Raw genomic sequence first — 21,643 nt, 5'->3', positions numbered from 1 at the left:
GATATCTTAGACACAAAAGCAGATGCAGATAACATTTGACGGGAAAACTTCTCGTTTCCCGGGAACTAGGTGAAGACCAAAGGAGTTATTCACTGTAACTTTATTTGAGTAACAAAGAAGCAGTCATATCAAATGTCTTGCAAGAAGATTGGGCGCAAACAAACTTGGTGTGTTACATCACGTATGGCCTTGAATACCAAATGACAGTATCATGGTGTCCTCTAATTAATTTCTCATTGGACGGGAGCTACCAAAGGTTCTATTTATTGTGGCCCACTTCATTACTGTCATGTGGCCAATGTGGTTGCCATGGCACACCAATTACCCCGTGTCTTTTGAATTTCAATTATCATTCACATCTTGCCTCACACTATAAGGACATTACCGTCTTACACAAACGTCATTTTTCTCACCTCGGGGTTCGAGACCTCTGCATTCATGAAATCATATGACGACAAGAGAAAAAAAATCAGGTCGCCCGTCTGAGCTGTGGCATTGGGGTTAAAAGCTCTTGGGCTTTGTTTACAATGGTAATGATGGAGGCGCATTAAAAAATCTAATCATAGAGGCAATCTTCAATCAAATTAACCCTCTACTGCATGCATTATAATAGAACCATGCAAAAAAAGTTTTCCTCATTTAAAATGCCACAAATTACATTTTTGAGGGGAAAAAATGGAAGTGTAATTTTGGGATTTTTGCCATATGGCAATCTCCAACCACTGAAAACATAAGAAATGTGTTTTTCTTATGGAAATGTCCTGCTTGAGTTATAATTGTATTGTTTTTATTCATTCACACTATCTGAAATTGTGTTTTCTTGTAAAAGATAAAATTACAAGATTTACTCTGGATATTCTTTTCTTTTTTCATAAATAATATGATCATTATTATAATGTTATGAATATTAAACATAACTGTTTAATCCACGCATATATAACAAATAGTGTTATGATTATGATTTCACTGTAATTTTCCTATGACCAGGCCCCTCCCACTTGAAATGCAGTTCCACTATCATCTGCCTATGCCACCCCCCCAACACACACACACACACACTTCTGTAAAAAGTTATTGTGTTTGTATTTTTTTCTCCATTTTTCCCATATTGCAATACCATGCAGTAAAGGTTTAAAAAAAAAAGATCTCCCCATTTAACAATTGATCAATTACAACAGTTGACATCCGACACCGAACAGTTTCCTGCCAAGCTGCTACTTAACCGTAGTCTTTCCTTCAGCGCGTAAACCCTAATCTATTGACACAGCGGTGTGTCAGTCTTAGAAAAGAAAGGTGGAAACCTTTCTACAGAGGATTCTACCTGGAACCAAAAAGGGTTATCCTATGGGGACAACTGAAGAAAATATGTGTAAGTAACATAATAAAAACATCCCCGTGAAATTCTGTATATTTAAGCAAAATGTTTGTTTTTTGCATGGGCTGCGTCTCAATCCACCGCGTCCGCCCCATGTCGCCCTTCTAGATCTGCGATGGAAAGTGCAGAGCTACAACGCTGTTTGTCAGACCAGGAGACTTCCCAAAAATCGGTCTTCTCACATGCTACATTCTGTAGCATCTGAACGGCCTATAGAAAGTGGAGACTCTCACGATGGTGCTCTCCATTTTACTCTATGACCCCCACAAGTGTCACAGTACTCGTCTAAAGGTAACCCATACAAATGAATGGAAGTATGGAGGTACATTTGTGCCAAATAAAGGGGGGTTAAATATGTGAGCTAGATATAAGGACAGAAACATCAAAACCTTATTTCTTATGATATATTTTTGACTGTCTTTTTTTTGCCATTTATTAATGTGTTATTCAATGTATTTATATGGGCTATAGTAAGGCCAAATTCAATATATTATCAAATCATTAGAAATATATATTTTTTCTACCTAAAGAGGTCCTAAAATGTCAAACCAAATAGCAAAATTATCCATGGTATGAGATTAAAACAATTAATTATGTCAACTAAGAACCCCCCCCCCCCCAACGGCTTAGACTTTTAAGAATACATTTTTCACCATGACCAACCACCTGAAAACGTCCACTAATTGTCCCAAATTGCTGCTGTGCAAAATACATGAGTATTTGAGCAAGATGTCAATCCAACAAACCAGTCTCCCAAATGCTTGTGTTATAAATCAAGCAGAGCATTTAATTAAAATAATGATGGACCCTTCACTCCGTAATCACAAAGAGACAACTTAAAACTACTTGGCAGTGGAGCCAAAGCCGCTTCCTGATGATAGACAAAGTGACGGCTAGCAAGCACCACTACACATTTACCTTTCAATACCTCAGGTGCTGAACAATAGCGGTCGATGAGACGAGATGATCTCTTTGGTCATTACCCCCGGCCAAGCATGTACAGTCCATCAATGCATATAATTATTATCCTTACCATCTTGCCGCTGTCAATAGTTTCAGTCTAATTCACAGGATGCCCTGCACTTGACCCTCTGGTCTAGTCAATCACTGCTTTTCTTCTCTGTCAAACATTGCTTAGAACTACACAAAAGGGCCAATTCGATCAAGGGCCCAATTTGAACAAAACCCATACACAAGAGTTAAGGGGAGAAAAACATTTAAAGAAACAAAATAACATTCTTGGGGTTGATGTTTTACCATGTTGAAAGAAGGGATTGTTTATTTTAAGTAAAATGTGATTGTTTTATTAAATGACTTAATAGGTACCTATATAATGCAATTGATTATCTATAGCACACTTCCAGCTAGCTGAAAACCAAAGACAAGCAGGCCTAAACATAATATTATAGTTAAACGTTTTTGTTAAATAAGATTTATCTCCGTTATATGATCTCAATAAGTATGAAGCATTCCACAAATATGGAGGAATCTGTCATGGTTAGACGGCCATCGAGGGCTTTGGGGATTAATGACGGGCAAATTGGGGTTACTTTCGGGAAAGATTACCATTTTTCAGAGATACAGAAAGATTACATTTCTTAGCCACAGGAAATACTGTATCTTGGCAAATTAGAAATGTAGTCCATCATTTCAATGGGAAGCTTCTGATACCCATCAGTTGAGTAGCCACCGACTATCATGTATAGCTGCTAGGTCATTATGCTCTCATTGCAAAAGGACCTATTCGATTCCCCATCACCTTTCAGCAAGATGACCTACTGGATATTTGCATGTATTATCAGGCTATTACAGCTACTGCCAGGCTCCCATTGTTAATCTCAGTCATAAACCGCATTCCTCTTTAGTGCCCCACCCCATCCAACATCAAAGAAAGAACTTAAAATGCAATAGGTTTAGTGTTTACAGCCAGATGTGAAGAGACTAAGCAATGCAGGCCCTGTCTTTGTGACATGTACAGTATAATCCAAGGATGTCGGCAGTCTTTAATTGCGGGCCAGTAGCTAAATATTTAATGTTATGGAGGTCCCAATGGACACCGGCATTTACCAGACATGGTTGCCTAGGTAGGAAACATCAAAGTTAGTGTCAATACTTAAGAACATTTGTGAAAATCCCATAAAAGAGACATTGCAAAGACATGGTGAATAGGCTAGACTGCATTGTAGTGAGTAGTGAGCAGCCACAGGCGCTCATGCGTGCATATACACTCACACACACACACACAAATACACACACACACACTCAGGAACAGTCACAGTACTCTCAGCCAAATCAGATGCAATGAGGAAGTGGCAAAAGTGGGTTGAATTTCCCCCTAATTAATTCTATACAGTTAGTTTCTCCCTGGTCAACTATGTACCAATTTTGACATCAACCAACAACTCAGCTCCATAAAATCGATGAGATATCCAAAGTACTCTCAAATAATTATATCTAGAAAAAAATATTATCTTATAGGTGTTTGGTCACCAGAATCTTAAAGCTACATTCTGGGAGGGAAGCTTCGGAAGCCTTTAGGATTTTCAGTGGTCATTTCAATTCTTGATACCAATTCATTATAATTAGAACTTGTTTTTTTCTAAAAACAAGTGTGTAAAGCCTCAAAATATGGTTAAACCTATTTATTGGGTGTCATGGACTGTCAGTTCTTGCATCAAGACCACTGCCTGTGAAATTGAGAGGGGTTACATTTCCCTAGCCCCATCCCTCAGCTGTATAACAAAACAACTGGTGGGGTGGCCGCATTGTTGTTTTTAAATCTGAGAATGTGAACTCAGCAAAAAAAGAAACGTCCTCTCACTGTCAACTGCATTTATTTTCAGCAAACTTAACATGTGTAAATATTTGTATGAACATAACAAGATTCAACGACTGAGACATAAACTGAACAAGTTCCACAGACTAACAGAAATTGAATAATGTGTCCCTGAACACAGGGGGGTTCAAAATCAAAAGTCACAGTCAGTATCTGGTGTGGCCACCAGCTGCATTAAGTATTGCAGTGCAGCTCCTCCTCATGGACTGCACCAGATTTGCCAGTTCTTGCTGTGAGATGTTACCACACTCTTCCACCAAGGCACCTGCAAGTTCCCGGACATTTCTGGGAGGGATTGAGATCCGGGCACACTGACATTCCTGTCAACACTGACATTCCTGTCTGGCAGGAAATCACACACAGAATGAGCAGTATGGCTGGTGAAATTGTCATGCTGGAGGGTCATGTCAGGATGAACCTGCAGGAAGGGTACTACATGAGGGAGGATGTCTTCCCTGTAACGCACAGCATTGCAATTGCCTGCAATGACAACAAGCTCAGTCCGATGATGCTGTGACACATCACCCCAGACCATGACGGACCCTCCACCTCTAAATCGATCCCTCTCCAGAGTACAGGCCTCGGTGTAACGCTCATTCCTTCGACAATAAACGCGAATCCGACTATCAACCCTGGTGAGACAAAACCGCGACTCGTCAGTTAAGAGCACTTTTTGCTAGTCCTGTCTGGTCCAGCAACGGTGGGTCTGTGCCCATAGGCGACGTTGTTGCTGGTGATGTTTGGTGAGGACCTGCCTTACAACAGGCTTACAAGCCCTCAGTCCAGCCTCTCTTAGCCTATTGCGGACAGTCTGAGCACTGATGGAGGGATTGTGCGTTCCTGGTGTAACTCGGTCAGTTGTTGTTGCCATCCTGTACCTGTCCCGCAGGTGTGATGTTCGGATGTACCGATCCTGTGCAGGTGTTATTACAGGTGGTCTGCCACTGCGGGAACAATCAGCTGTCTGTCCTGTCTCCCTGTAGCACTGTCTTAGGCGTCTCACAGTACGGACATTGCAATTTATTGCCCTGGCCACATTTGCAGTCCTCATGCCTCCTTGCAGCATGCCTAAGGCACGTTCACGCAGATGAGCAGGGACCCTGGGCATCTTTCTTTTGGTGTTTTTCAGAGTCAGTAGAAAGGCCTTTAGTGTCCTATGTTTTCATAACTGTGACCTTAATTGCCTACCGTCTGTAAGCTGTTAGTGTCTTAACGACCGTTCCACAGGTGCATGTTCATTATTTTTTATGGTTCAGTGATCAAACATAGGAAACAGTGTTTAAACCCTTTACAATTAATATATGTGAAGTTATTTGGATTTTTACAAATTATCTTTGAAAGAAAGGCTCCTGAAAAAGGAACGTTTCTTTTTTTGCTAAGTTTAGCATTAAAATAAGAAACACCAAATGTATCAAGACCTACTCTTCATAATTATCCAACAAAAATTGTGGGCCACTTGGACCAGGTTTGGGGCTAAAGACTAAACACATCGTGTATGTTACTGACACACATACAAACTGTTGTCCTGATCAGGATTTTTGCATTTGTTTACACTATAATAGAATGCTACAATATAATACTTCATGCACACATCAATGTACTTCAATTCATTTCGTAAACCAAAAAGTCAACATGGCACCTTTTATGTCAATTAGCAACCAGAATATAATTCCTCTGGTACCATTACTCAGCATATTGAGATCAGTTTATCCAGAGGTTGTGTCCACATTTGACACTTACATTTGACTTCTGCTTTCAGAATACGAAGATAGCATTGAAAAGACGGGTCTAGACTCACAAAAGTCACTTTGTGGTCTGATTGTGTTCAGATCTGGCTGGCCACTTCAGGAGGTGGTCTGGGAAGCATTTTTTACAGAGTTCTCCTCAGTCTGGACGCAATCAGGCTACCGAAAGCGCATTCAGTTGCTGAGATCATCAACACTCCTTCCACAAGTCTCCAGAAAACGTGTGTTTTGGGACCGAGAGGTGTCTTTTCATTATACCATTTGGAGGAAATGCATTCCTAGAGTGTGAGGAACATGCTGACTGGCCTCAAATATTTACTAAAACTATTATGCTAACCCGTTTGTAATCCCTTTAGCGTTGTTTGCTAGCTGGCTGGCAAGCAACGAGTTTAGCTGGCTAGTTGGCTACAGTAGTTAGCTGGTGCCATCAGTTGTTATTGTGTTATTATGTAGAATGCATACTGTAAACTGAATATAGCGTGGGAAAAGGGAATTCGGACGCACAATGTAGGTGTAGATAGATGGGTTCAGAATTCCATGATCAGAACTCTATGATCAAAATACGAAAGCTGCATGAACTGTCAAGTCTAGACATGGCCAAATTTGTCTAGTAGTGATACCTGCTTAGGGACCACTGAATTAGTCTAGGTCAGAGCCATATACAGAAATGGACAGGCCATAGGGTAGTTCTGGCAAATCCCAGATGGGCAGAGTGTGCCTGTCAAAATTGGGGCTTTTGCGCAAAATGCTCATTATTTGGCCAATTATGGAGGACTCTCAAGGGAAGAAAAGGGCATGGTGTCAGGGCCGTATATAGACACAGTTGAATTCGGGAAGTTTACCTACACTTAGGTTGGAGTCATTAAAACTAGTTTTTCAACCACTCCACAAATGTCTTGTTAACAAACTATAGTTTCTGTCACACCTTGGTCTTAGTATTTTGTGTTTTCTTTATTATTTGGTCAGGCCAGGGTGTGACATGGGTTTAATTGTTGTGTTTCGTATTGGGGTTTTGTAGGCATTGGGATTGCGGCTGAGTAGGGGTGTAGCATAGGTTTGGCTGCCTGAGGCAGTTCTCAATCAGAGTCAGGTGATTCTCGTTGTCTCTGATTGGGAACCGTATTTAGGTAGCCTGGGTTTCACTTTGTATTTCGTGGGTAATTGTTCCTGTCTTTGTGTAGTTTCACCAGATAGGCTGTAATTAGGTTTTCACGTTCCGTTTGTTGTTTTGTATTTGTATAGTTATTTCATGTATCGCGATTCTCTTCATTAAAGAACATGAGTAACAACCACGCTGCATTTCGGTCCGACTCTCTTTCCCCGGTGCTTACCGGGGGGCTAGAGAGACCGGGCAGGCACCGTGTTATGCAGTGGTGTCCCCAGTGCGGGTGCATAGCCCGGTGCGGTATATTTCAGCTCCACGTATCGGCCGGGCTAGATTGAGCGTCGAGCCAAATGCCATGAAGCCGGCTCTACGCATCTGGTCCCCAGTGCGTCTCCTTGGGCCGGCTTACATGGCACCAGCCTTGCGCTCGGTGTCTCCGGTTCGCCTACATAGCCCAGTGCGGGCTATTGCACCTCGCCGCACTGGCAGGGCGACCGAGAGTATTCAACCGGGTAAGGTTGGGCAGGCTCGGTGCTCAAGAGCTCCAGTGCGCCTGCACGGTCCAGTCTATCCAGTACCACCTCCACACCCCAGCCCTCCGGTAGCAGCTCCCCGCACCAGGCTTCCTGTGCGTGTCCTCGGCCCAGTACCACCAGTGCCAGCACCACGCATCAGGCCTACAGTGCGCCCCGCCTCTCCAGCGCTGTCGGAGCCTTTCTCCTCTACTGCGCTGCTGGAGTCTCCTGTCTGTTCAGCGCTATCAGAGCCTTCCTTCCCTCCTGCGCTGTCGGAGTCTCCCGCCTGTTCAGCTCTTCTAGAGCCTTCCTCCTCTACAGCGCTGCCGGAGCCTCCTGCCTGTTCGGAGCAGCCTGAGCTGCCAGTCTGCATGAAACAGCCAGAGCTGCCAGTCTGCAAGGAGCTGCCAGTCTGCAAGGAGATGCCAGTCTGCAAGGTGCTGCCAGCCTGCATGGAGCAGTCAGAGCTGTCAGCCTGCATGGAGCAGTCGGAGCTGTCAGTCTGTATGAAGCAGCCAGAGCTGTCAGTCTGCATGAAGCAGCCAGAGCTGTCAGTCTGTATGAAGCAGCCAGAGCTGTCAGTCTGCATGAAGCAGCCAGAGCTGTCAGTGTGCAAGGAGCTGCCAGTCTGCAAGGAGCTGTCAGTCTGCAAGGAGCTGTCAGCCTGCATGGAGCAGCCAGAGCTGTCAGTCTGCAAGGTGCTGTCAGTCTGCAAGGTGCTGTCAGTCTGCAAGGTGCTGTCAGTCTGCAAGGAGCTGCCAGTCTGCAAGGAGCTGCCAGTCTGCAAGGTGCTGCCAGTCTGCATGGAGCAGCCAGAGCTGTCAGTCTGCATAGAGTTCTCTCACGTCACCCCGCTCCTCCGCTCTCTCCACTGGCTTCCAGTTGAAGCTCGCATCCGCTACAAGACCATGGTGCTTGCCTACGGAGCTGTGAGGGGAACGGCACCTCAGTACCTCCAGGCTCTGATCAGGCCCTACACCCAAATAAGGGCACTGCGTTCATCCACCTCTGGCCTGCTCGCCTCCCTACCACTGAGGAAGTACAGTTCCCGCTCAGCCCAGTCAAAACTGTTCGCTGCTCTGGCTCCCCAATGGTGGAACAAACTCCCTCACGACGCCAGGACAGTGGAGTCAATCACCACCTTCCGGAGACACCTGAAACCCCACCTCTTTAAGGAATACCTAGGATAGGATAAAGTAATCCTTTTAACCCCCCTTAAAATATGTAGATGCACTATTGTAAAGTGGCTGTTCCACTGGATGTCATAAGGTGAATGCACCAATTTGTAAGTCGCTCTGGATAAGAGCGTCTGCTAAATGACTTAAATGTAAATGTAAATGTAGAGCAGCTAGATCCGCCAGTCAGCCATGATCTTCTAGATCTGCCATCAACCAGATTCTTCCAGATCTGCCAGTCAACCAGTCTCTTCCAGATCTGCCAGTCAACCAGTCTCTTCCAGATCTGCCAGTCAACCAGTCTCTTCCAGATCTACTAGTCAACCAGAATCTTCCAGTTCCGCCAGCCAGCCAGGATCTACCGGAGCCTACTACCTGCCTGAGCTTCATCTCAGTACTGGGCTTCCTCTCAGTACTGGGCTTTCTCTCAGTACTGGGCTGCCCCTCAGTTCCGAGCTGCCCCTCAGTCCCGAGCTGCCCTTCAGTCCTGAGCTGCCCCTCAGTCCCGAGCTTCCACTCAGTTCTGAGCTGCCTCAGTCCCAAGCTGCCCCTCAGTCCCGAGCTGCCCCTCAGTCACGAGCTGCTCCTCAGTTCAGTGGGGTTCTGGGTCAGGACTATTAGGCCATGGTCGGCGGCGAGGGTGGATTATCCCAGGACGCGAAGGGGAGGAACTATGACTTTTATGACACAAATAATTTTTCTAACAATTGTTTACAGACAGATTATTTTATATTTCACTGTATCACAATTCCAGTGGGTCAGATGTTTACATAAACTAAATTGACTGTGCCTTTAAATAGCTTGCAAAATTCCAGAAAATTATGTCATGGCTTTAGAAGCTTCTGATAGGCTGATTGACATAATTTCACTCAATTGGAGGTGTACCTGTGGATGTATTTCAAGGGACACTTTCAAACTCAGTGCCTCTTTGCTTGACATCATGAAAATTGGAGACCTCCACAAGTCTGGTTCATCCTTAGGAGCAACAGGAAAATGCTGGAGGAAACAGGTACAAAAGGATCTATATCCACAGTAAAACGAGTCCTATATCGAAATAACCTGACAGGCTGCTTAGCAAGGAAGACGCCACTGCTCCAAAACCGCCATAAAAAAAGCAAGACTGCGGTTTACAACTGCACATGGAGACTCTGGTCTGGTGAAACAAAAATAGAACTGTTTGGCCATAATGACCATCGTTATGTTTGGGGGAGGCTTGCAAGCCAAAGAACACCATCCCGACCCTGAAGCACAGGGGTGGCAGCATCGTGAGGATGGAAAATTATGTGGCTATATTGAAGCAACATCTCAAGACATCAGTCAGGAAGTTAAAGCTTGGTCGCAAATGGGTCTTCCAAATGGACAATGGCTGTCATGCAGGTAAAAGAGGACCCAAAAGCGACTTAACAGAAACAGAGTTTAATAATGTTCAAAACGGAATAACTGACATCCTCTAGATTTGTAGAGGGGAAAACAACTGGAGAAGCGGCCACAGACTGCAGGTCGCTTCGGGTAGGCGCAGGCCGTAGTCGACTGAGACACCTGCTCACACGCAGCGTCTGATGAAGGCACAAAACACGACAGGACAGGGTGATACACAATCACGGCAAAAAACACGACAGGACAGGGCGAAACGCAATCACAGCATGGTGAATACAATACAAGGAACCGACGGAACAGGAACGGATCACAAAGGAATAAATAGGGAGTCTAATCAGGGGAAAGGATCGGGAACAGGTGTGGGAAGACTAAATGATGATTAGGGGAATAGGAACAGCTGGGAGCAGGAACGGAACGACAGAGAGAAGAGAGAGCGAGAGAGTGAGAGAGGGAGGGGGAGAGAGAAGGATAGAACCAAACAAGACCAGCAGAGGGAAACGAATAGCATGGGGAGCACAGGGACAAGACATGACAATAAATGACAAACATGACAGTACCCCCCACTCACCGAGCGCCTCCTGGCGCACTCGAGGAGGAATCCTGGCGGCAACGGAGGAAATCATCGATGAGCGAACGGTCCAGCACGTCCCGAGACGGAACCCAACTCCTCTCCTCAGGACCGTAACCCTCCCAATCCACTAGGTATTGGTGACCCCGTCCCCGAGAACGCATGTCCATAATTTTATGTACCTTGTAAATAGGTGCGCTCTCGACAAGGACGGGAGGGGGAGGGAAGACGAACGGGGGTGCGAAGAAAGGGCTTAACACAGGAGACATGGAAGACAGGATGGACGCGACGAAGATGTCGCGGAAGAAGCAGTCGCACAGCGACAGGATTGACGACCTGGGAGACACGGAACGGACCAATGAACCGCGGAGTCAACTTACGAGAAGCTGTCGTAAGAGGAAGGTTGCGAGTGGAAAGCCACACTCTCTGGCCGCAACAATACCTTGGACTCTTAATCCTGCGTTTATTGGCGGCTCTCACCGTCTGTGCCCTGTAACGGCAAAGTGCAGACCTCACCCTCCTCCAGGTGCGCTCACAACGTTGGACAAACGCTTGAGCGGAGGGAACGCTGGACTCGGCAAGCTGGGATGAGAACAGAGGAGGCTGGTAACCCAGACTACTCTGAAACGGAGATAACCCGGTAGCAGACGAAGGAAGCGAATTGTGAGCGTATTCTGCCCAGGGGAGCTGTTCTGCCCAAGACGCAGGGTTTCTGAAAGAAAGGCTGCGTAGTATGCGACCAATCGTCTGATTGGCCCTCTCTGCTTGACCGTTAGACTGGGGATGAAACCCGGAAGAGAGACTGACGGACGCACCAATCAAACGACAGAACTCCCTCCAAAACTGTGACGTGAATTGCGGACCTCTGTCTGAAACGGCGTCTAACGGGAGGCCATGAATTCTGAATACATTCTCAATAATGATTTGTGCCGTCTCCTTAGCGGAAGGAAGTTTAGCGAGGGGAATGAAATGTGCCGCCTTAGAGAACCTATCGACAACCGTCAGAATCACAGTCTTCCCCGCAGACAAAGGCAGACCGGTAATGAAGTCTAAGGCAATGTGAGACCATGGTCGAGAAGGAATGGGGAGCGGTCTGAGACGACCGGCAGGAGGAGAGTTACCCGACTTAGTCTGCGCGCAGTCCGAACAGGCAGCCACGAAACGGCGCGTGTCACGCTCCTGAGTCGGCCACCAAAAGCGCTGGCGAATAGACGCAAGAGTGCCTCGAACACCGGGATGACCCGCTAACTTGGCAGAGTGAGCCCACTGAAGAACAGCCAGACGAGTGGAAACAGGAACGAAAAGGAGGTTACTAGGACAAGCGCGGCGACGCAGTGTGCGTGAGTGCTTGCTTAACCTGTCTTTCAATTCCCCAGACTGTTAACCCGACAACACGCCCATAAGGAAGAATCCCCTCGGGATCAGTAGAAGCCACAGAAGAACTAAACAGACGGGATAAGGCATCAGGCTTGGTGTTCTTGCTACCCGGACGGTAAGAAATCACAAACTCGAAACGAGCGAAAAACAACGCCCAACGAGCTTGACGGGCATTAAGTCGTTTGGCAGAACGGATGTACTCAAGGTTCTTATGGTCTGTCCAAACGACAAAAGGAACGGTCGCCCCCTCCAACCACTGTCGCCATTCGCCTAGGGCTAAGCGGATGGCGAGCAGTTCACGGTTACCCACATCATAGTTGCGCTCAGATGGCGACAGGCGATGAGAAAAATAAGCGCAAGGATGAACCTTATCGTCAGACTGGAAGCGCTGGGATAGAATGGCTCCCACGCCTACCTCTGAAGCGTCAACCTCGACAATGAATTGTCTAGTGACGTCAGGAGTAACGAGGATAGGAGCGGACGTAAAACGTTCTTTTAGAAGATCAAAAGCTCCCTGGGCGGAACCGGACCACTTAAAACACGTCTTGACAGAAGTAAGAGCTGTGAGAGGGGCAGCAACTTGACCGAAATTACGAATGAAACGCCGATAGAAATTAGCGAAACCTAAAAAGCGCTGCAACTCGACACGTGACCTTGGAACGGGCCAATCACTGACAGCTTGGACCTTAGCGGAATCCATCTGAATGCCTTCAGCGGAAATAACGGAACCGAGAAAAGTAACGGAGGAGACATGAAAAGAGCACTTCTCAGCCTTTACGTAGAGACAATTCTCTAAAAGGCGCTGTAGAACACGTCGAACGTGCTGAACATGAATCTCGAGTGACGGAGAAAAAATCAGGATATCGTCAAGATAGACAAAAACAAAAATGTTCAGCATGTCTCTCAGAACATCATTAACTAATGCCTGAAAAACAGCTGGCGCATTGGCGAGACCGAACGGCAGAACCCGGTACTCAAAATGCCCTAACGGAGTATTAAACGCCGTTTTCCACTCGTCCCCCTCTCTGATGCGCACGAGATGGTAAGCGTTACGAAGGTCCAACTTAGTAAAGCACCTGGCTCCCTGCAGAATCTCGAAGGCTGATGACATAAGGGGAAGCGGATAACGATTCTTAACCGTTATGTCATTCAGCCCTCGATAATCCACGCAGGGGCGCAGAGTACCGTCCTTCTTCTTAACAAAAAGAACCCCGCCCCGGCCGGAGAGGAAGAAGGCACTATGGTACCGGCGTCAAGAGACACAGACAAATAATCCTCGAGAGCCTTACGTTCGGGAGCCGACAGAGAGTATAGTCTACCTCGAGGAGGAGTGGTCCCCGGAAGGAGATCAATACTACAATCATACGACCGGTGAGGAGGAAGGGAGTTGGCTCGGGACCGACTGAAGACCGTGCGCAGATCATGATATTCCTCCGGCACTCCTGTCAAATCGCCAGGTTCCTCCTGAGAAGTAGGGACAGAAGAAATGGGAGGGATGGCAGACATTAAACACTTCACATGACAAGAAACGTTCCAGGATAGGATAGAATTACTAGACCAATTAATAGAAGGATTATGACATACAAGCCAGGGGTGACCCAAAACAACAGGTGTAAACGGTGAACGGAAAATCAAAAAGACATAGTCTCACTGTGGTTACCAGATACTGTGAGAGTTAAAGGTAGTGTCTCAAATTTGATACTGGGAAGATGACTACCATCTAAGGCAAACATGGGCGTAGGCCTGTCTAACGGTCTGAAAGGAATGTTATGTTTCCGAGCCCATGCTTCGTCCATGAAACAACCCTCAGCCCCAGAGTCAATCAAAGCACTGCATGTAGCACCCGAACCGGTCCAGCGTAGATGGACCGACATAGTAGTACAAGATCTAGATGAAGGGACCTGAGTAGTAGCGCTCACCAGTAGCCCTCCGCTTACTGATGGGCTCTGGCCTCTTACTGGACATGAAATAACAAAATGTCCAGCAACTCCGCAATAGAGGCACAGGCGGTTGGTGATCCTCTGTTCCCTCTCCTTATTCGAGATGCGAATCCCTCCCAGCTGCATGGGCTCAGTCTCAAAGCCAGAGGAGGGAGATGGTTGCGATGCGGAGCAGGGAAACACCGTTGATGCGAGCTCTCTTCCACGAGCCCGGTGACGAAGATCTACCCGTCGTTCTATGCGGATGGCGAGAGCAATCAAAGAGTCCACATCTGAAGGAACCTCCCGGGAGAGAATCTCATCCTTAACCGCTGCGTGGAGTCCCTCCAGAAAACGAGCGAGCAGCGCCGGCTCGTTCCACTCACTAGAGGCAGCAAGAGTGCGAAACTCAATGGAATAATCCGTTATGGACCGTTCACCTTGGCATAAGGAAGCCAGGGCCCTAGAAGCCTCCTCACCAAAAACTGAACGGTCAAAAACCCGAATCATCTCCTCTTTAAAGTTCTGGAATCTGTTAGAGCAATCAGCCCTTGCCTCCCAGATAGCTGTGCCCCATTCTCGAGCCCGGCCAGTAAGGAGTGAAATGACGTAAGCAACCCGAGCTCTCTCTCTAGAGTATGTGTGGGGTTGGAGAGAGAACACAATCTCACACTGCGTGAGAAAGGAGCGGCACTCAGTGGGCTGCCCGGAGTAGCAAGGTGGGTTATTAACCCTGGGTTCTGGAGGCTCGGCAGGCCAGGGAGTAACAGGTGGCACGAGACGTAGACTCTGGAACTGTCCAGAGAGGTCGGAAACCTGAGCGGCCAGGTTCTCCACGGCATGGCGAGCAGCAGACAATTCCTGCTCGTGTCTGCCGAGCATGGCTCCTTGGAACTCGACGGCAGTGTAACGAGCGTCTGAAGTCGCTGGGTCCATTCCTTGGTCGGTTCCTTCTGTCATGCAGGTAAAAGAGGACCCAAAAGCGACTTAACAGAAACAGAGTTTAATAATGTTCAAAACGGAATAACTGACATCCTCTAGATTTGTAGAGGGGAAAACAACTGGAGAAGCGGCCACAGACTGCAGGTCGCCGGGTAGGCGCAGGCCGTAGTCGACTGAGACACCTGCTCACACGCAGCGTCTGATGAAGGCACAAAACACGACAGGACAGGGTGATACACAATCACGGCAAAAAACACGACAGGACAGGGCGAAACGCAATCACAGCATGGTGAATACAATACAAGGAACCGACGGAACAGGAACGGATCACAAAGGAATAAATAGGGAGTCTAATCAGGGGAAAGGATCGGGAACAGGTGTGGGAAGACTAAATGATGATTAGGGGAATAGGAACAGCTGGGAGCAGGAACGGAACGACAGAGAGAAGAGAGAGCGAGAGAGTGAGAGAGGGAGGGGGAGAGAGAAGGATAGAACCAAACAAGACCAGCAGAGGGAAACGAATAGCATGGGGAGCACAGGGACAAGACATGACAATAAATGACAAACATGACAATGGCCCCAAGCATACTTCCAAAGTTGTGGCAAAATGGCTTAAGGACAACAGTGTGGCCATCACAAAGCCCTGACCTCAATCCTATAGAACATTTGTGGGCATAACTGAAAAAGCATGTGCAAGCAAGGAGACAGGGTATTTTTACTAGGATTAAATGTCAGGAACTGTGAAAAATGGGAGTTTAAATGTATTTGGCTAAGGTGTATTTAAACTTCAGACTTCAACTGTATATCTTTATAAATATCTTTATAAGCTTAACACATCCATTGAGCTTCTGACACATTAATGCCACTTGTTACATATAAGTTATTAACTAAATCTGTCAATCAAGCAGCCAGTCAGTCAGTCACTTAATCATGACTTCAAGTGTCTCATTGGGGTCATTTACACATTTACACTATATATCACTATATATACAAAAGTATGTGGACACCCCTTCAAATTAGTGGATTCAGCTATTTCAGCTACACCCGTTTCTGACAGGGGTATAAAATCGAGCACACAGCCATGCGATCTCCATAGACAAACATTTGCAGTAGAATGGCCTTACTGAAGAGCTTAGTGACTTTCAACGTGGCACTGTCATAGGAGACTCTTTCCAACAAGGAGAACGCTAAATACCCCAATGGATAGTGCCAACTGTAAAGTTTGGCGGAGGAGGAATAATGGTCTGGGGCTGTTTTTCACGGTTCGGGCTAGGCCCCTTAGTTCAAGTGAAGGGAAATCTTAACGCTACAGTATACAATGATATTATAGACGATTCTGTGCTTCCAGGGAACAGTTTGGGGAAGGCCCTTTCCTGTTTCAGAATGACTATTTAAAAAAAATGTATTTAACCTTTATTTAACTAGGCAAATCAGTGCCCCCATGCACAAAGCGAGGTCCATACAGAAATTGTTTGTCGAGATCAGAGTGGAAGAAACTTGACTGGCCTGCACAGATTCCTGACCTCAACCCCATCCATCAACTTTGGGATGAATTGGAACGTCGACTGTGAGCCAGACCTAATCGCCCAACATCAGTTCCCGACCTCACTAATGCTCTTGTGGCTGAACAGAAGCAAGTCCCCGCAGCAATGTTTCAACATCTAGTGGAAAGCCTTCCCATAAGAGTGGAGGGACCAACTCCATATTAATGCCCATGATTTTGGAATGAGATATTCGAAGTACAGGTGTCCACATACTTTTGGTCATGTAGTGTATCTCATTCAACTTCGTAAAACACAATCCAAACTTCGAACATTCATCAACATATTCATAATCCAATATAAGCTGTGCTTTCAACGGAATCTCCAACATCACCAAATTAGCTTATTCAAATCTCTCAGGGCTCTGCAAAATGTGCCGATGCATTGATTGTCTATGTGTCTATGTCTCTGTTCCACGCATCTTCTACCACTACATTCATCACTTAGGAGCACACTTGTAGAGAGGTCTATCAACCTAAGCTAAAATTCCATCAGGTCAAAGTAGACAAAACTGCAATGAGAGGAGTGCAAGTTTTATAATGTGTATCTGTCTTTAAGCCATATTTAAGACTCTCTGACAACCTTGGCTTATCTTTCACAAAGGTCCCAGTAATGGGAGTAGTGTTCAGGCACTCGTTTGAAAGAGGAATGATTTTATCAATGGTTTAATTAATCATTAAAACCTCCCTCCTCCCTGCACGTCTACTCATCTCTCCATTTCTCTCGCCTCTCCTCCTCTATCCCCTCCTCCTCCTACTATTCCCCCCAATGCATTATTCTGCACACACACACACACACACACACACACACACACACACACACACACACACACACACACACACACACACACACACACACACACACACACACACACACACACACACACACACACACACACACACACACACACTATCTCTCTCTCTTTCTCTCTTTCTCTCCCTCTCTATCTCAAGAAATTGCAATATTCTGAGCAGCCCAGTTCCTTCTTTAGTTCCTTCTCTGACTTAACTTGCTCCTTTCCAGCAAGCCGGAGACAAGAACTGCCGCAAATCCCAGTAAGCGATGCATACACAATTCCAAGGCATTTTTAGCCAGTGAATTTCACCACCAAAGACATATCTCTTTCAGTTTAACACAGAGAATAGTTACAGATAAACAGATAAAGCTTTATTTTGCCTTCAGTCTACTGCCCCAGAACATCATGCTCAGCACAGATGCATCTCCCGCCAGAACCCAGGCTGCCTAACCTATTTCGCAGGACTGGCCGGAGCTAAAGATTAGTATCTTCTATGATTAGCCATTCTGCATTCACCATCCCCCTTTCTTTCAGAATCATTGAAGGTGAAGTAAGAATAATAGACCATTCCTATTTTAGACTTACCTAGTGTTGAGGCTCAAAGCTGGACAAAGAAGCAGGAGGCATATAGCTCGGATTAATTTCATAGCTTTGTCTTGCACTCGCACTCCGATTCGCTCTCTCCCTCTCGATTGCTTTCTTTTCCCCTTTCTCTCTCTCTCTCGCTTGCTCACTCACTGGCTCGATCGCTTGCCTGTGCGCACTCACTCAGGCTCGCACACACGCACACGCACACACACACACACACACACACACACACACACACACACACACACACACACACACACACACACACACACAGAGAGAGAGAAGCAGACTGATCCAACCCAGTGGCTCTAACAGAGCAAGGGAGGATCTCTGGCTTTAAATAACACAGTGACACAGACAGACTTATTAATGAGGAAATGAATGGGGATGGGGGGGGTGATACTGGCAGATTCAGACTGAAGAGATGAGAGCAGCTCCCACTGAGCATAGCAGGGGCGTAGGCATGGGTGGGCCTCGGTGGACGCTGGCCCACCCACTAGGGAGCCAGTCCCTGCCAGGCCCACCCAATTAGATTTAGCAAAAACAAAACAAAAATACTCCTCAGTATTTCTGGCTACACAGACTTCAGTTCAATGTCTATTTTTGAATTACATTTGGCTGAGTTCACTATAGGGGAATTCAACGTGAAATCAACAAATGAATATCCCCATGACTTTGGATTTAGTTTTAAAGCTGGTAGAAAAAATGACAGAATTCCCTTATGTTGAGGACTTTTTGCAAATCCAGTCAGTTTCCCACGTTGATTCCACGTCATCACATTTTTTGTTGTTGTTGAAATTACGTGGAAACAACATTGATTCAACCAGTTTTTGCCCAGTGGGCTGCCACTGGTGGCGAGAGCTGAGAGGCATTCTTCCTCATTGTGGCTTGAAGAATCCCTGGAAAATGCAGCTCCCCCCACCCCGCCTTTCACTCAGCACCTATTATTGCCTGCACTCTAAGGGACTACAGGAGCAATTATGCGAGGATCAGAGCAACAGGGTCACCAGCATAACAAACACAGGGTTCACCGGCAGCCTCTGTGATTCATCCATAATGGGATGTATTCTATTTATTCAGCATGCTGAATATTACACCTGTAAATGCTACAAACAAATGGTCTAGAGTTTAAGTGTCTTTTTGATAGAAAGGGGGGATGGAAATATCAAGTGATAAACATATCAATTCCTTCAACCCTGTTTCACACCATCCTTTCTTCAGATTTTTGGGGTATCTGTTTGACCTCATCAAAGATTTAGTGAGATGGGTGCTCTTCAACATGATGTAGAGGATGTGCATGTTTTAAATTAGGCATTGAGCGGTGTGAAATACGGGCAGAATATTCAACATGACAACACAAAAGGGTGGAGGTCATACGCCATAGCCATGATAAATGATTTCCATTAAGGATTTAAAAGAGTTTGGAGTCCATTGTGCACGGGGTAGTAACCTACACCTCGTTTTGTAGGACTTCCGCCCATTCATTGGGGTCTAATTAGTCCAAACCCCATGCATGGAAACACACAGTGACCAGTTCTCAATGAGAGCTTTGGACCTCGGCATGCTTTGGTGACCGGAGAGTGACCTAAAAGAGGCACCATAATCTGTCTCAATTATGTAGCTTATCAGCCAGAAAGCTGACGTCCCAATGGTTGTGAGAGTGTACCTGTTTCAGGCATTATTATGGGAAAATTAATGCAATGCTCAAGAGTTAATTGTATGTTATTTATAATTACTTCATTACTGTCATTGTAAATGTCACACCCTGATGTGTATCGCCTGTCTTTGTGCTTGTCTCTACCCCCCACCAGGTGTCTCCCATCTCCCCTCATTATCCCCTGTGTATTTATACACGTGTTCTCTGTTGGTCTGTTGCCAGTTCGATTTGTTAGTCAAGCCTACCAGTGTTTTCCCCCTTGCTCCTGTCTTTTCTATAGTTCCCATTTTCTAGTATTCCCGGTTTTGACCATTCTGCCTGCCCTGACCCATGCTTGTGTTTCTAGCTCCAACAGTGCAGTAATATCTAACAAGTAATATCTAACCATACACACAATCTAAAGTAAAGGAATGGAATTAAGTATATATAAATATCTGGGTGAGCAATGTCAGAGCGGCATAGACTATGATGCAGTAGAATAGGATAGAATACAGTATATACTGTACATATGAGATGAGTAATGCAAAATATATAAACATTATTCATGTGACTAGTGTTCCATTATCAAAGTGGCCAGTGATTTGAAGTCTATGTATATAAGGCAGCAGCCTCTAATGTGCTAGGAATTGCTATTTAACAGTCTGATGATGGCTTTGAGATAGAAGCTGTTTTTCCGTCTCTAGCAGAGACTCCCAGCTTTGATGCACCTGTACTGACCTTGCCTTCTGGATGATAGCGGGGTGAACAGGCACTGGCTCAGGTGGTTGTTGTCCTTGATGCTCCTTTTGGTCTTCCTGTAACATTGGGTGCTGTAAGTGTCCTGGAGGGCAGGTAGTTTGCCCCCAGTGATGCGTCGGGCAGACTGCACCACCCTCTGGAGAGCCCTGCAGTTGCAGACGGTGTAGTTGCCGTACCAGGCGATGATACAGCCTGACAGGATGCTCTCAATTGTGCATCTATAAAATTTTGTCAGGGTTTTAGGTGCCGAGCCAAATAGAGTTAAAGTGACTATGCATAGATAATAAACAGAGTAGCAGCATCGTAAAGGGGGGTGGGTGGGGGGCAATGCAAATAGTCTGGGTAGCCATTTGATTAGCTGTTCAGGAGTCTTATGGCTTGGGGGTAGAAGCTGTTAAGAAGTATTTTGGACCTAGACATGGCACTCCAAAACCGCTTGCCGTGCGGTTGCAGAGAGAACAGTCTATGACTAGGGTGGCTGGAGTCTTTGACAAATTTCAAGCTTGGCCCCATGATAGTCTGATGGTGATGTGGGCACCAAGGAACTTGAAGCTCTCAACCTGCTCCACTACCACCTCGTCGATGAGAATCTTGGTCCTCCTTTCCTGTAATCCACAATCATCTCCTTTGTTTTGATCACGTTGAGGGAAAGGTTGTTGTCCTGGCACCACACGACCAGGTCTCTGATCACCTCCCTATAGGCTGTCTCATCGTTGTCGCTGATCGGCAATTTAATTTTTCAAACATTTCTTTTTTTTTGTGTGAATTTTACCCCTTTTATTCTCCCCAATTTCGTGGTATCCAATTGTTTTTTAGTAGCTACTATCTTGTCTCATCGCTACAACTCCCGTACGGGCTCGGGAGAGACAAAGGTTGAAAGTCATGCGTCCTCCGACACACAACACAACCAAGCCGCACTGCTTCTTAACAAAGCGCCATCCAACCCGAAAGCCAGCCGCACCAATGTGTCGGAGGAAACACCGTGCACCTGGCAACCTTGGTTAGCGCGCACTGCGCCCGGCCTGCCACAGGAGTCGCTGGTGCGCGATGAGACAAGGATTTCCCTACCGGCCAAACCCGGTCGCAGCCGGTTATGACAGAGCCTCGGGGCGAACCCATAGTCTCTGGTGGCGCAGCTGGCGCTGCAGTACAGCCCCCGTAATCATTGCGACACCTGGGAGGCCCGTCATAGGCAAATTTGATGACGGTGTTGGAATCTTGCCAGGCCATGCAGTCATGAGTGAACAGGGAGTACAGGAGGGGACTGAGCACGCACCCCTGAGAGGCCCCCGTGTTGAGGATCAGCATGGCAGATGTGTTGTTACCTACCCTGGGGGCGGCTCACCAGGAAGTCCAGGATCTAGTTGCAGAGTGAGTGTAGTGTTTAGT

General features: G+C 46.3%; 1 protein-coding gene across 1 annotated transcript in view; it reads right to left on the bottom strand.

Annotated features, from left to right (window-relative positions):
* The window catches only part of LOC124033930 (leucine zipper protein 2-like), a 204,343-nt gene extending 186,286 nt beyond the window's left edge, over nucleotides 1–18,057 (bottom strand). Inside the window, exon 1 of the mRNA XM_046346413.1 lies at nucleotides 17,857–18,057. The gene's annotated coding sequence lies outside the window, so the exon portion shown is untranslated. The remainder of the gene's footprint in view (nucleotides 1–17,856) is intronic.
* Between the last annotated feature and the right edge of the window lie 3,586 nt (nucleotides 18,058–21,643).

Source organism: Oncorhynchus gorbuscha, linkage group LG04 (assembly GCF_021184085.1).
Source record: "Oncorhynchus gorbuscha isolate QuinsamMale2020 ecotype Even-year linkage group LG04, OgorEven_v1.0, whole genome shotgun sequence".
In the NCBI taxonomy this organism is placed as follows: Eukaryota; Metazoa; Chordata; class Actinopteri; order Salmoniformes; family Salmonidae; genus Oncorhynchus; species Oncorhynchus gorbuscha.
Note: the sequence above shows the minus strand (reverse complement) of the source record. Positions and strands in the feature narration are given on the sequence as shown.